This window comes from Lissotriton vulgaris, chromosome 4_1 (assembly GCF_964263255.1).
Source record: "Lissotriton vulgaris chromosome 4_1, aLisVul1.2, whole genome shotgun sequence".
NCBI classification, from domain to species: domain Eukaryota; kingdom Metazoa; phylum Chordata; class Amphibia; order Caudata; family Salamandridae; genus Lissotriton; species Lissotriton vulgaris.
The window spans coordinates 90316155-90328315 of NC_141691.1; positions in this window are offsets into that span (position 1 = coordinate 90316155).

Consider the following 12161-nt stretch of genomic DNA (forward strand, 5'->3'; position numbering starts at 1 on the left):
CAAGATAGAAGCAGCAACGTCGACCAGTTTTCATCCGCAGACGGATGGTCAGACGGAAAGGTTGAACCAAACCCTAAAGACCTATCTGAGGTGTTATGCAAAAGAGGCCAGTGAATCCTGGGTTTCGCTGTTGTGGTTGGCTGAACTGTTGTATAACAACGCATGGCACACTTCCATCAAGGAATCACCTTTCCGAGCCAATCATGGATTCCATGCTCAAGTCCTGCCCTTGTCTATACCTTGTGATGTAACGGAACAACCTGCTGTAGCATCCCGTATAAAAACTCTGTTGGAAATGCGTTGTAAGATTCAAAAAGGAATCTTGATCGAGCTAAGATTCAGTATAAGTCCTGGGCTGATCGTCGGCGTCAGGTGGGTCCCATTTACGCTGTGGGAGAGCGAGTGTGGTTGTCCACCAAGAACATTCGTTTTCGGTTTCGCAGAATTTTTCATCCCCGGTTCATTGGCCCTTATTAGGTGGTTCGTCCTGTGGGGTCTGTTGCATACAGGCTGAAGCTGCCGGCTTCTCTGCGTATCCATCCTGTTTTCCACTGTAGCCTGTTGAAGCCTGCTGGGCGTTCCAGGAGGGCGGCTGTGCCTCCGGTGGTCCGTGATGGTCAATTGGAGTTCGAGGTGCGGAGAGTGTTGGACTCCAAATATCGGCGGGGAAAGCTGTGGTATCTCATCGCCTGGAAGGGCTATTCCTCGAAGGACGATTCTTGGGAACCTTCCGCGAATGTCCATGCACCTCGGGCTGTGCGAGAGTTCTACGCTGCCCACCCGGATAAGCCTGGATCTAGGAGGCACCTGGGAGGGGGACATACTGTCAGGAGGTGAATCTGGCGCCTATCTAGGATTGAACTACGTCTCCCAGCATGCTCCTATTCGGGGGAGGAGCTTAACTCATAAAGGTCATCCAGTGCGCACCTCCTGTGCGCGTAATACTGTCTTGTATGAAGACATTCTGGTTTGTTCGTCTTGGCTCACCGCCTTGGATCTGGTTCCTGTTTTGTTTGCTGTCTTCTGTTCTTCCTTGCTCCAGAAACGGACATCGCGGAGCAGCCTTAGGGTTCAGTGGCGACTTCTTTCGCGTTTTGCTGGCTCAGTTGCATTCAGCGCTTGGACTCTCGTTTCAGAGCTGCGCTGTCTGTGTTTCCCTCGGATCCCTCCTGACACCCCACACGCCGATTGAAGAGTTTGTGGGTGTAACGGCTCTTTGTTATTTTGGGAACGGAGAGAGAAACAAACAGTTGTTTCCGTGTCCTTCTCTCGCGAACTTGTTCGTGGACTTGAAGACTTCTGAACTATCGTACGCAGGTAGGCGCTATCCTTCCTTTTCCTTTGTCTCCGCTTTTCTGTTACGAGACTTTGGTCGTACCTTTTGGATTCACTAGAGGGATTTATACAACTGGATTGTACTCGCGCTATTGTCGGGCGCTGGGAGTAATTGCTTATCTTCATTTCCTAATGGACACTGAGTTTCTTATTTTATTTGATCTTCGCTGGGTGGATCCTAGAACATTTCATTTCCTCCTGCTCCTGTGGTTCATGCAGTCCTAGTCTGGAGGATATTCTTTTGTTGTTTTCATGGATTGAAATCTTTGATTGCAGTGAACGGTTGTTCATGGTATGTATGTTATGCACTGAGAATGGTATGGTTGAATATTACGCTCAGGAGATTAATGGTGTGTTCTTTTGTATTATAGAGTTGTCGTTTATTGGTCTTGGAGAGAAGTATCTCTAAGGAAGAGTAGAATTGGTTCTTGGCTTCAGCAGTTAATCCACAGGTATCAGTATAGTCTTAGCAAGACATTTTGAGTGTAGACTGTGTTACCTGTGTATTTACCCTGTGTTCTTCTTTTTAGGTATCCCTCCTTCCAGCGGTTCCGGCTCTTTCTTCTATTTTTTCCCTCACCTTATTGCCTCAATTCTCTGTATACTTTCAGAGTTGGGGACGTCAGGAGGTGGACCCCTTTGTGCATCACATCGAATCCAAGAAGCACATGTGGATCTGACACTGTGCGGTGGGTGCCATGGACATACTAACCCTTTACTGCAACCAACCAGTTCTTAGATAGGAAGCCTTATACTTTGTGAACATTTGTGGGTTCCAACCACTAGGGGCTCCCCATTTCCCCATACCCAGAGATGACATCTTGAGACCCTCACAGGTGAGAAGATCGTCAACAGACAACTGACCCAATTCCTTGAAGTTACCAACACTCTGGACTCGTCCCAATCTGGATTCCAAAGCAACCACAGCACCAAAACCGCCCTCATCGCCTCCACAGACGACATCAGAACCATGCTGGACAACGGCAAAACCGCGGCCCTCTTCCTCCTGGACCTCTCGGCCCCCTTCGACACCGTCAGCCACCACACCCTGCGTACATGCCTCTACAACACGGGGATCCGCGACAAAGCCCTGGACTGGATCACCTCCTTTCTCACCGACAGAACCCAGAGAGTCCACCTCCCTCCATTCCGATCCGAAGCCGCCAAGATCACCCCAAGGATCATCCCTCAGCCCGACCCTCTTCAACGTCTACATGACACCGCTTGCCAACATCATCTGATCACACGACCTCAACATGCACAGCTGATCCTCTCCCTCACCAAAGACCCCGCCACCGCCAAACCAACTTCCACGCAGGGACGAAGAGCAACCACCTCAAACTGAACTCGGACAATACGGAGGTCCTCATCTTCGGCTCCACCCCTTCTGCCTGGGACGACTCCTGGTGGCCAAACTCAGTGGGAACTGTGCCGACACCCACCGGCAACGCACGCAACCTGGGGATCATCCTGGACTCTTCTCTGTCAATTACCCAACAAGTCAATGCTGTCTCCTCCTCCTGCTTCAACACTCGCTGCATGCTTCGCAAGATCAACAGATGGATCCCCACCAAAACCAGAAAGTCGATCACCCAGGCCCTCGTCACCAGCAGGCTGGACTATGGCAACGCCCTTTACGCAGGAACCACGGCCAAACTCCAGAAAAGATTCCAACGCATACAAAACACTTCGGCACGCCTCATTCTCGACATCCCCCGCCACAGCCACATCACCGCCCAACTGAAGGACCTGCACTGGTTTCCCGTCAACAAGAGGATCACCTTCAAGCTCCTCACTCACACTCACACAGCACTCCATGGCGCCAGACCAGCATACCTCAACATGCGACTCACCTTCTATACCCCAAACCGCCAGCTCCGCTCCGCCGACCTCGCACTCGCCACCGTTCCACAAATCTCCCGAACAACAATCGGCGGCAGATCCTTCTTCTACTTCGCTGCCAAGACATGAAACACCCTCCTCATCCACCTGCGACAGACCCAGGACCTGCTGACCTTCAGGAGACTCCTCAAGACCTGGCTGTTTGTCAGTAGCTGCCCCTCCTCCCCCGTGCTCCTTGAGACCCTCACGGGTGAGTAGCGCGCTTTACAAATGTTTGATTGATTGATTGTCCACATGCACAGTCTTCTTAACATACTGATGGTGTTTCCCACCAACTCAGGGATACCAAACCTCATTTATGTTGAATTCCCCCACGTTTTCTATGTTTGTATGTTACAGAGAAGTCTACGAGACACGGTAGTGACTCAGGAACTGTATGTCATGCCCCGAGATTCCCGACGTACTGTCCCTTTAAGGGAAACCACTATAAATGCTAACATGACCCTTGGAGCGACGCTTTACGTTCTTGCGTCTAGCTCCGTTGGTTAGCAGTTCCGTCCTGTTCCTGTGTGCCTGATTTCCTGTTGATACTTCCGGTTTTGTACGAAAGTCGGAAGTCCACCGTTCCTTCGTGCCTTCTGCGCGTTGCACGGTTCCCCTTCTGTCCCGCTATTTGGTGCTTTGCTCCTTGTTCTGATTTTCATTGGTGCCCCGCCCGCCTGCCGGGCTTGGTCTCCGCAGTCCGGCCGGGCAACGTTTCCCGGTCCACTTCTCTGTTACGTCCTTGCTCCGCCCGACTGCCGGGCTTGGTCTCCGCAGTCCGGCCGGGCTACATTTCCCTGCAACCTTCACCTTCACATTCTTGCTCCGCCCGACGGCTGGGCTTGGTCTCCGCCGTCCGGCCGTCGGGCAGTGTGTTCTCCCTTTTAGGTATTTAGGTTTCTTTTTCCTTTTTTCCACCCGGCGGCCGGGCTTGGTCTCCGTCATCCGGTGGTGTCCCATTTTCTTTGCCCTTATTCTGTTGCTTGATTGTATATTGGCGAGCCCCATCATCATTCATTCCTGGGCCAGCCTCTCTACGTGTTTGGGAATACTTGCGTGGACCCGAGTGGGGTGCAGACATCTGCCTTCACAACAAAGAACACGGTAACAGCGCTGAGCGCTGCACTCTTGCTTTATTTACAATAGTAAATTAATTGAGTTTTAAACATGTGTTTTTGTATCAGAGACTTCCAGGCAAGGCTGTGATGTTGACGTTGGATTGGTATCAAGTTCAATTGATTTACACATGCATCTAGAAGACTTCTACAACGCACTGAGTGAGAGCTTTGCACTTTAGTCTATCATTTTTCTAGGTTCATGGTAATAGAAGAGCATTCACTCTTAATTGTTTGTTATTCCAGTAAGAGCTTAAGTTGAACTTGTACAACTCCTACACATCTGATTTGGCGGTTCAGACAAAACATTTGTGGTATGTAATGGTCATTTGCGGAATATATGATACCTTTACATGTGTGTAGGAACTGTTGTTAAGATAGCCTGTATTTCTCTTTCAGCCTCACGTCTACCCGAAGTCCTTACAGTGTTGTGACACCTCCACGCAGAAGAATACAGTCAAGCCTTTTGTTTTCCCCGCCTTTCCTTGTTTTGTCTCCCTGTTTTCCCCTGGCGAGCCTCTCGATACTCTAGTGTTTGATAGAGTCGGAAGGCCGTAGGGGAAGGCTGTGGACTAATCTTCGGATTCCTGACGCTCCTGCAGAACCTGCCTAAAAACACTTACACTGTAGACCGCACCGGTGATCTACCGCTCTTTTGATGAAGTTATCTCCATGCGATAGTAGAGCAGACGGTAGAGCGGGAGGAGTTTCCACCACTGACATATCCTCCTTTATCCTCTGAACTCTAAATCGGGCAGATGATGGATTCTCCATCACCGTCTTCCCATCAAATCTCCAAAAGTCTAGCAGGCCTCATCAAATAGGCAAGCTCCCTCTTATTTTTGAGCATCTTTAACATGATCTTTTCATATAAACTGCATTGGATTTAGCTGAGGTTGGCCACTGAACTGTGCTTGTTATCACACCCTCCCGCATTACAGAACCCAGCACAGGGGTCCGGGTATTCCAGCCATCCATTTACTTATGCTGCTGTCCTATTTTCCCTCTACCAACCAGTCAAACCTCTTTCAGATGTTTGTGTCTCTCATTCCGGTGTTGTGCTTGATGGGTTTGGCCGGGCATCGCCCTGTTGGCCAAGACCCACTCAGCAACTTTCTGTGAATTTCTGATTGGTGAGAAACAAGGAGAAATGTATCATCACCACGTGAAACACATTCTATCCAAGGTGACCAAGTGTCCCATATTTGTCCGGACAGTTGCAATATTTTGTCATCTGTTCCTCAGATTCTGAAATTAGCAAGTCCCGGCTTTCAAAAAGGATCAACTAAAGAATAAGGGAAGCAAATTTTCATGGGCTCCAGTACGGGATTAGATCACAGCCTTTTTCAGAAAAAATATTAGTTTAGATAGATGATACTGTGTCTAACTGTTATATTTAATACCCCTCACTGCCTCATTATCTGTGTTTTCTATGTTGGTTATGGCATTCAAGTAAGTCACTTTATGTCCCTCATTGATGCAAAATTCCATGTTTGTGAAATGTCCTGGTTTTGGGATTTCAACATCTGGTCACCCTAAATGTACTGTATTATAGCATTTATAAATGTTCTGTTTTTTAAATCCTGGCCATCTTAATTGTATGTATTGTAGCATTTATAAAGTGTTTATTACCACTGGGTAGGATGCTGAACCCCATGCCTATTGGGTAGCGTGCTACATCCTGTAGAGTGTGTGATTGGGAGAGTTTTGTGTTAGCATTCAATCTATGTGGGAGATGTTTCCACATATGTGTGATAGCCACCATGGTTCAGTTATCAAGTTTTGGAATGTAACACTTAGCAGTGTACTGAGTGAAATGAGTATCAGGATAAGCTAACTTCTTATGTTTTGAGATATGGTGGTAGCATTTATTAGCTCTGCATGTCCATTTTTTCTATCTGCTTATATTAAGGGATATTCCTGCCCTGTGTCTGTATTGGTGCTGTATTAAGTTTGAGAAAGCTACTATTTTATGAGTGTGGAGAGGCATGAGGAGGAGGGAAGAGAGTGTCAAAGGTCTTTGACACAGTGAAACACTAATGGTTGGAAGATAACTAAAGGTCATAAGCATCTAGGTAGTGATACCTGCAGGATGGTACTAAGTGAGAGTTCTACGATGGCAAGCGGTGTTTGGGAGGTCTCTCTAGTATACCTATGTTGTAGGCTGCCTGTCGGTGTCAAGTTGCTGTTGGGTGGTGAGTTGCAACACTCTGGAATAGACCTTGGCTCGTACAGCCATTCGGAAATTGTTCCATCTCATGTCTATCTGTACTAACAAAGGATTGGTGTTTTATCATGTAGCCAGTCTTGGTTACATCCACTATAAGACCCCTCAGTGTTCAACAAAGCAGTAGGCCTGAAGGTGGGTAGGTGTTCCGGAGTGACAATCCCATTTTGAGAGAGGGTTGGCTGGAGACTGCATCCAGCAGTGGTTATTATCTACAGAATTATGATGCCCCAGAGTTAAAGGTTGACAATTGGGAGTGGCTGTCCTGAGAACAGCTAGGTTTTAAACTTTCTCCCTAGCGTTATGTCTTCTGGAATGTAAGGGGGGTCTTAGCTGGTAGATAGTTTCAAAGTTTTGCTGCTTCAACTGAGAGAGATTGTCCTATACATTCTTTATTGTAAGACGGTGTGACTACCATGGTAGCTGCCCTGAAAGAGAGAGGTCCGTTTGGTTTCTACAGTTTAAATGTTATTTTGGTCCTTTGCCGTGGGAGGCTCTGTGTACTATGCATATTGCTTAGAACATTGGTTTTCTTTGCTTCCGGTCCCCAGTAGACTCCTTGTAAGATTGGTGACAGGGGTACCTAGGATGTAGGTGGCGGATTAATCTTACTGTAGCATTCTGAATCCGACAAATGATGAAGCCGGGGGGTACCAAAGTATATGACATTAATATAGTCAAGCTAGGGTGTAAAAAGTGTGAGAATGGCATGTAGCTTTATTTGGTATCCAGGATAAAAGTACATCTCACATAAAACGTGCTTCTTGCGACTTTGTTAACGTGGATCACAGATAGGTCTGAGTTCATGATGGCTTCTAAGTTCCTCACTATTGCCGTTATCTGGTTGGAGGGGCGTCAAGTTACTATGGCCATATATCCGTAGGTATATGTTTTTCAGGTACCCCACAAGGCTTACCTTGTCTTGTGAAGTATTCTCGCAGAGACGACAAGAGCTACCACCCCTGTACCCACCTGACCCTGTGGAATTCGAAATACCCAGCAGGGAGGAGATGGAATCAGGGAAGGGAGCCAAAGATGTTGGGATGGTTTCTTTGTGGTTGTAGGGTACTTCTCTGGGCTGGGGTAGGATCAATGTTGTCAGCTAGCAGGGAGACAAAGGGACACCCAGTTAGGAGAAACCCCCACCCCTCAATCCAACTACGCCTCTACACACATACCAAAGGATAACTACCTGATGTACCACGCATCAAGACTCTGGATGTCATCATGTATATAGGGTAGAATAGGAGGTTCCATGCAGTCTGCAACGCCAGCGCCTTGCCAAACGGGAACAGAACTACAGTACAAGGCGCGCTGCCAGAAAGCCCACGGAATGTGTTTCAGCGCGATGCTAAGAAAACCCCAAAATTATGCGCTCCAGCGCGGCGTTTATCACCCCAAACAATGCGCTCCAGCGCAGCGTTCAGCACCCAAAGAATGCGCTCCAGTGTGGTGTCTAGTACCCCCAGAATGGTAGGCCACCAGAAGTGTCTCTGTACCAAGTCTAAGGTTTTGTGATAACCTGGATGACTAGAGAGGATGTGATCATGGCATATTTGCAATGCTTGTTATTGACGAGCCACCATCGGTAGATAGAACCTGTCTTCTCGGAACAGGAATCCCTTCTCATGGGTCACACCCTCGTGTTCTCTCGCCAGGTCTTCTGGGTTGGTAAGGCTTACGTCTTTTTGTAGCTGAGCCAGGAACTCTGTGGACAACACCACCCCTTGAAAGTGGCAATCGGGAATGATAGGAACCGGCTCCGGTATGGGCACCACGCTGTGGGGTTCTTGTAGTCTGAAAAGTGAGTCTGCCTTAGCGTTCTCCCTCCCGAGTCTATATGTGATTGTGAAGTTATATTCGTTGAAGAACAGGGTCCATCGCAGTTGTCTGGACGTAAGGGCGCGTGCTGAGCATAGGAACTGGAGGTTCCTGTGATCAGTGTAAATGTTTACAGGGTGTTTGGAGTATTTCAAGTAGTGGCGCCACTCCTCGAATACCATCTTTATGGCCAACAGTTCTCGATCAGATACCGTGTAATGACGTTCCGTGGGTTGAAGCTTTTTGGAATAAAAGTCCACGGTATGTAGGAGCCCTGTACTTGGGTTTCTTTACGACAATACACCCCCCAATGCGTCCTGCGAGGCATCCGCCTCCACCACAAATGGCAGTTCTGTGTCCGGGTGTATCAATACTGGAGCGGTGGTGAACCGTCTTTTTAATTCCTGGAATGCGTGTTCTGCTTTTGTATCCCAACAAAAGGAAACACCTTTGCGTAGTAGCCGGGTGATAGGAGCTACCATTCCAGAGAAGCCTGTGATAAAGCGGCATTGCTACAGGAGTAGCCGTTCATCTGCCAAGCTCACCGTGACCCAGAGGGAGGAGACAAACACCGCGAGGCCGCAGAGGAGGTGAGAGGCGCGGCCCCGGGACTGCGAGGTACAGCGTCAATAACACCAGCTGTTTCCTCTTCCCGCGTGAGCCGCGCCCCCTCCCAGTGCCCCGCCCCCAACAAGGCGTATTTAACCTCTCGCGGCCCCCGCTTCGCGGGTGCCGCTCGCCTTAGAGGTTCCAGCGTTTGCAAAGTTCTGACCTGCCATTGCTTTAGTAGCCGTTCATCTGCCAAGCTCACCGTGACCCAGAGGGAGGAGACAAACACCGCGAGGCCGCAGAGGAGGTGAGAGGCGCGGCCCCGGGACTGCGAGGTACAGCGTCAATAACACCAGCTGTTTCCTCTTCCCGCGTGAGCCGCGCCCCCTCCCAGTGCCCCGCCCCCCCTCACCTCACAGACACTTAAGCAGGGCCTTAAACGCGCATCGCGGGACGCGTGCGGGTCGCAGCCCGGGGCGAAGCCCGGGCAAAGGGCGGGCCCGTTTAAGCCCGTTCAAGCCCGATTAAGTCTGGTCTGGGCCAATCCCTTTTCTTCTGGCCCTCTGAACTCCGACCTGTATCCTGGTAACCCTTGTCATCACCACTACGCCCCCCTATCAACGTGTATTACAGCGCCACCATGTCCACAAGGGGCAGCAGGAGTAAGACTGCTCAAGGTCTGGGCCAGGTTACTGGTCCAATTGACCAATTTATCACGAAAGCAAACGATGCAATTAACCAAGGGATTGTCCTCTTGGAAAGACGTGTTTCCCAAGACCTTGCTGCAGCACGAAGATCCTCAATGGGCCTTCTGGCTTTAGCCAAAACACCTATTCAACAAGAAACTAATGCCCCACTTTTGCTAGACATTCGTGCAGAACTACACACTATCCCAATGAGTGTTGACCTATCTGTCACTCACCTATCTCTAGGGGAAGTCACCCTGGAAGATCTGGAGAAAACACCGACTCTGGAGATTAGTCCCACTCAAACGGCTCCGTTAACCTTGATAGAGTCGCAACCCCTGATAGAGTCGCCATCTTTAGTACTAGTTTCTCCTACTAAAACTGATAAGGAGTCAAGGGAGGGTGCCATTCCCAAACAAGACAGCACAAGGCCAGTAGTTAAGAACAAGCAGAACTGCCCACCTAAGCACATAAGGTCCAAAAAATCCCCCCGTACCAAACATCAAAATAACGCTACTAACTCCCTATCTGTTAATGTGGATGACCCCTCTGTAACAGCTGCATCGCTGGATGATGCTCAGAGGGGTTATGCTGTTGGCAATATAAACCACCTTGAGCTTAATGCACAAGTGCTAGCTACAATTAAGGATCTCATAAAATCTCAACTGTTACCAATCGAATGATCCTTAAATAACATCGAGAAGCAAATTGCCAGACTAATTAACCATACTAGCCACTTAAAACCTTCTACCACCACTTTAGCCCCTCCAGCCCCCACGATCGCTAATCACACTAAGGCAGTCACTGTACAGAAACCTGCACCCCCATCCTTAACACACAAAACTCCCTTACCCACAGGTAAAACTTTCAAAACTCCTACCATCACACAAGTGATCCAAACAGACACCAAGGGCACCACCAAGCAAGTACAGGGAAAGCCAGTAACAACCGCCGACCCTCCTAAAACTAAATCAAAGCCCCCTTCCCCCAAACCTTTGGTTGTCCAACAGGCTGATGATACTACTAACAAACCAGTTAGACCAAAGAGGCCAATTCATCTTCCTCCAGAGGCAAGCCCCTACACTGTGATCCTCACGGGGGTCCCAGAACTGGAGGAAAATACGAGTGAATCCACCTGGTCCCTAAAAAATAAAGTCATGCAATGGCTTAATATTAACAGACCCCTTCCTCCACATCTTAAGAGTAGACTCTCCATGGTACGTAGGGTTCCCTGGATTGGGGAAACAAGGAAAAGAATACAGGGGGACTGTATTATCATTAATTTTGATGACCCAGAGACAGTCAGATATATATGTTCCTGGTCGACCTTGGAGAGAAAGGGAGGTATAGACACTAATCGTCTGTCCTTTTTCTATCCTCCAAGGTTTCCTCATGAACAAGAGTATCCTCTTAGTTGGAACCAATCTCCAGGTTGGAGCTGGTTGCAAGTAGATACGCGTAATAGGAGGAGGGACTGGGATCATTATCCTTGGAACCCAAGAAGAGAGCAACCCTATGCAGAGGGGTGGAGGGGGGCACCAACTAGTAATTATTTCTCACCCCTAGAAATGGTTGACTGACCATCAAGCAACCAAATATCCCTTAAGAACAAGACTAAAACCCCCCCCTCTCCTGATAGCCTAGGGTCATCTCCAAGACAATCTGGGGAAACTGGTTTGGAACGACTCATTCTGGGTCTCCCTAACATGTCCCTTCCTGGGCCTGCGATCGCACAAACTGATGAATCTCTGGCCCCCCTTTTACCCTCAATTCTTGATTTAAGCCATCCTCACTGCCCATCAAATCACTTTGACCCTAACCTATATATGTCCATTCTAACTTGGAACATAGCCGGTCTTTCAAACAAAGCAAAGGACCCAACCTTCTTGAACTATATAAACACCTTTGACATCATAGCGCTTCAGGAATGTTGGGACCTGACACCTACTAATTTGGATGGCTACAGTACACACTTTACCCCAGCTATCCAGTCAAACAGAGGTAGACCTTCGGGAGGTCTTTGCTTCCATGTTTCAAATAGACTCAATGTATCTTTAGAATGCGTTGAGCTCGCCCCATCTGATCCTAGTTCAAAGTCCTTTGGTCCCTCTCTACAGGCCTTCAAAATGTCTGGGAAGGAGGCTGTCAGTTCTCTCATCATAAATCTATATAATAGCGCACAGAGAGACGACCAACCAAAATTTATAGAGTTTCTCTCCAAACTTATAAAGAAGGGTATGGGAGGGTCCTGTTCAGATAGACGCTTAGTCATATTAGGAGATTTTAATTGTCATTTATGCCCACACAGTGGAACTAGGGTTTGTGACCTAAGAGCCCCAAATGGTGAACATACTACCCATTTTGAACATTCAACTATGGGATCCCAACTGAACAATTTACTACATGAATGGGATCTGGGCTTCTTCAATGACTTAACAGTGCCCCCGACTGACTTCCAACCCACATTTCATGGAAGGGGATCGCTCACGACAATAGACTTCATCCTCTTGTCTAACAGTCATCAAGGCGACGCCCGAGAAATCA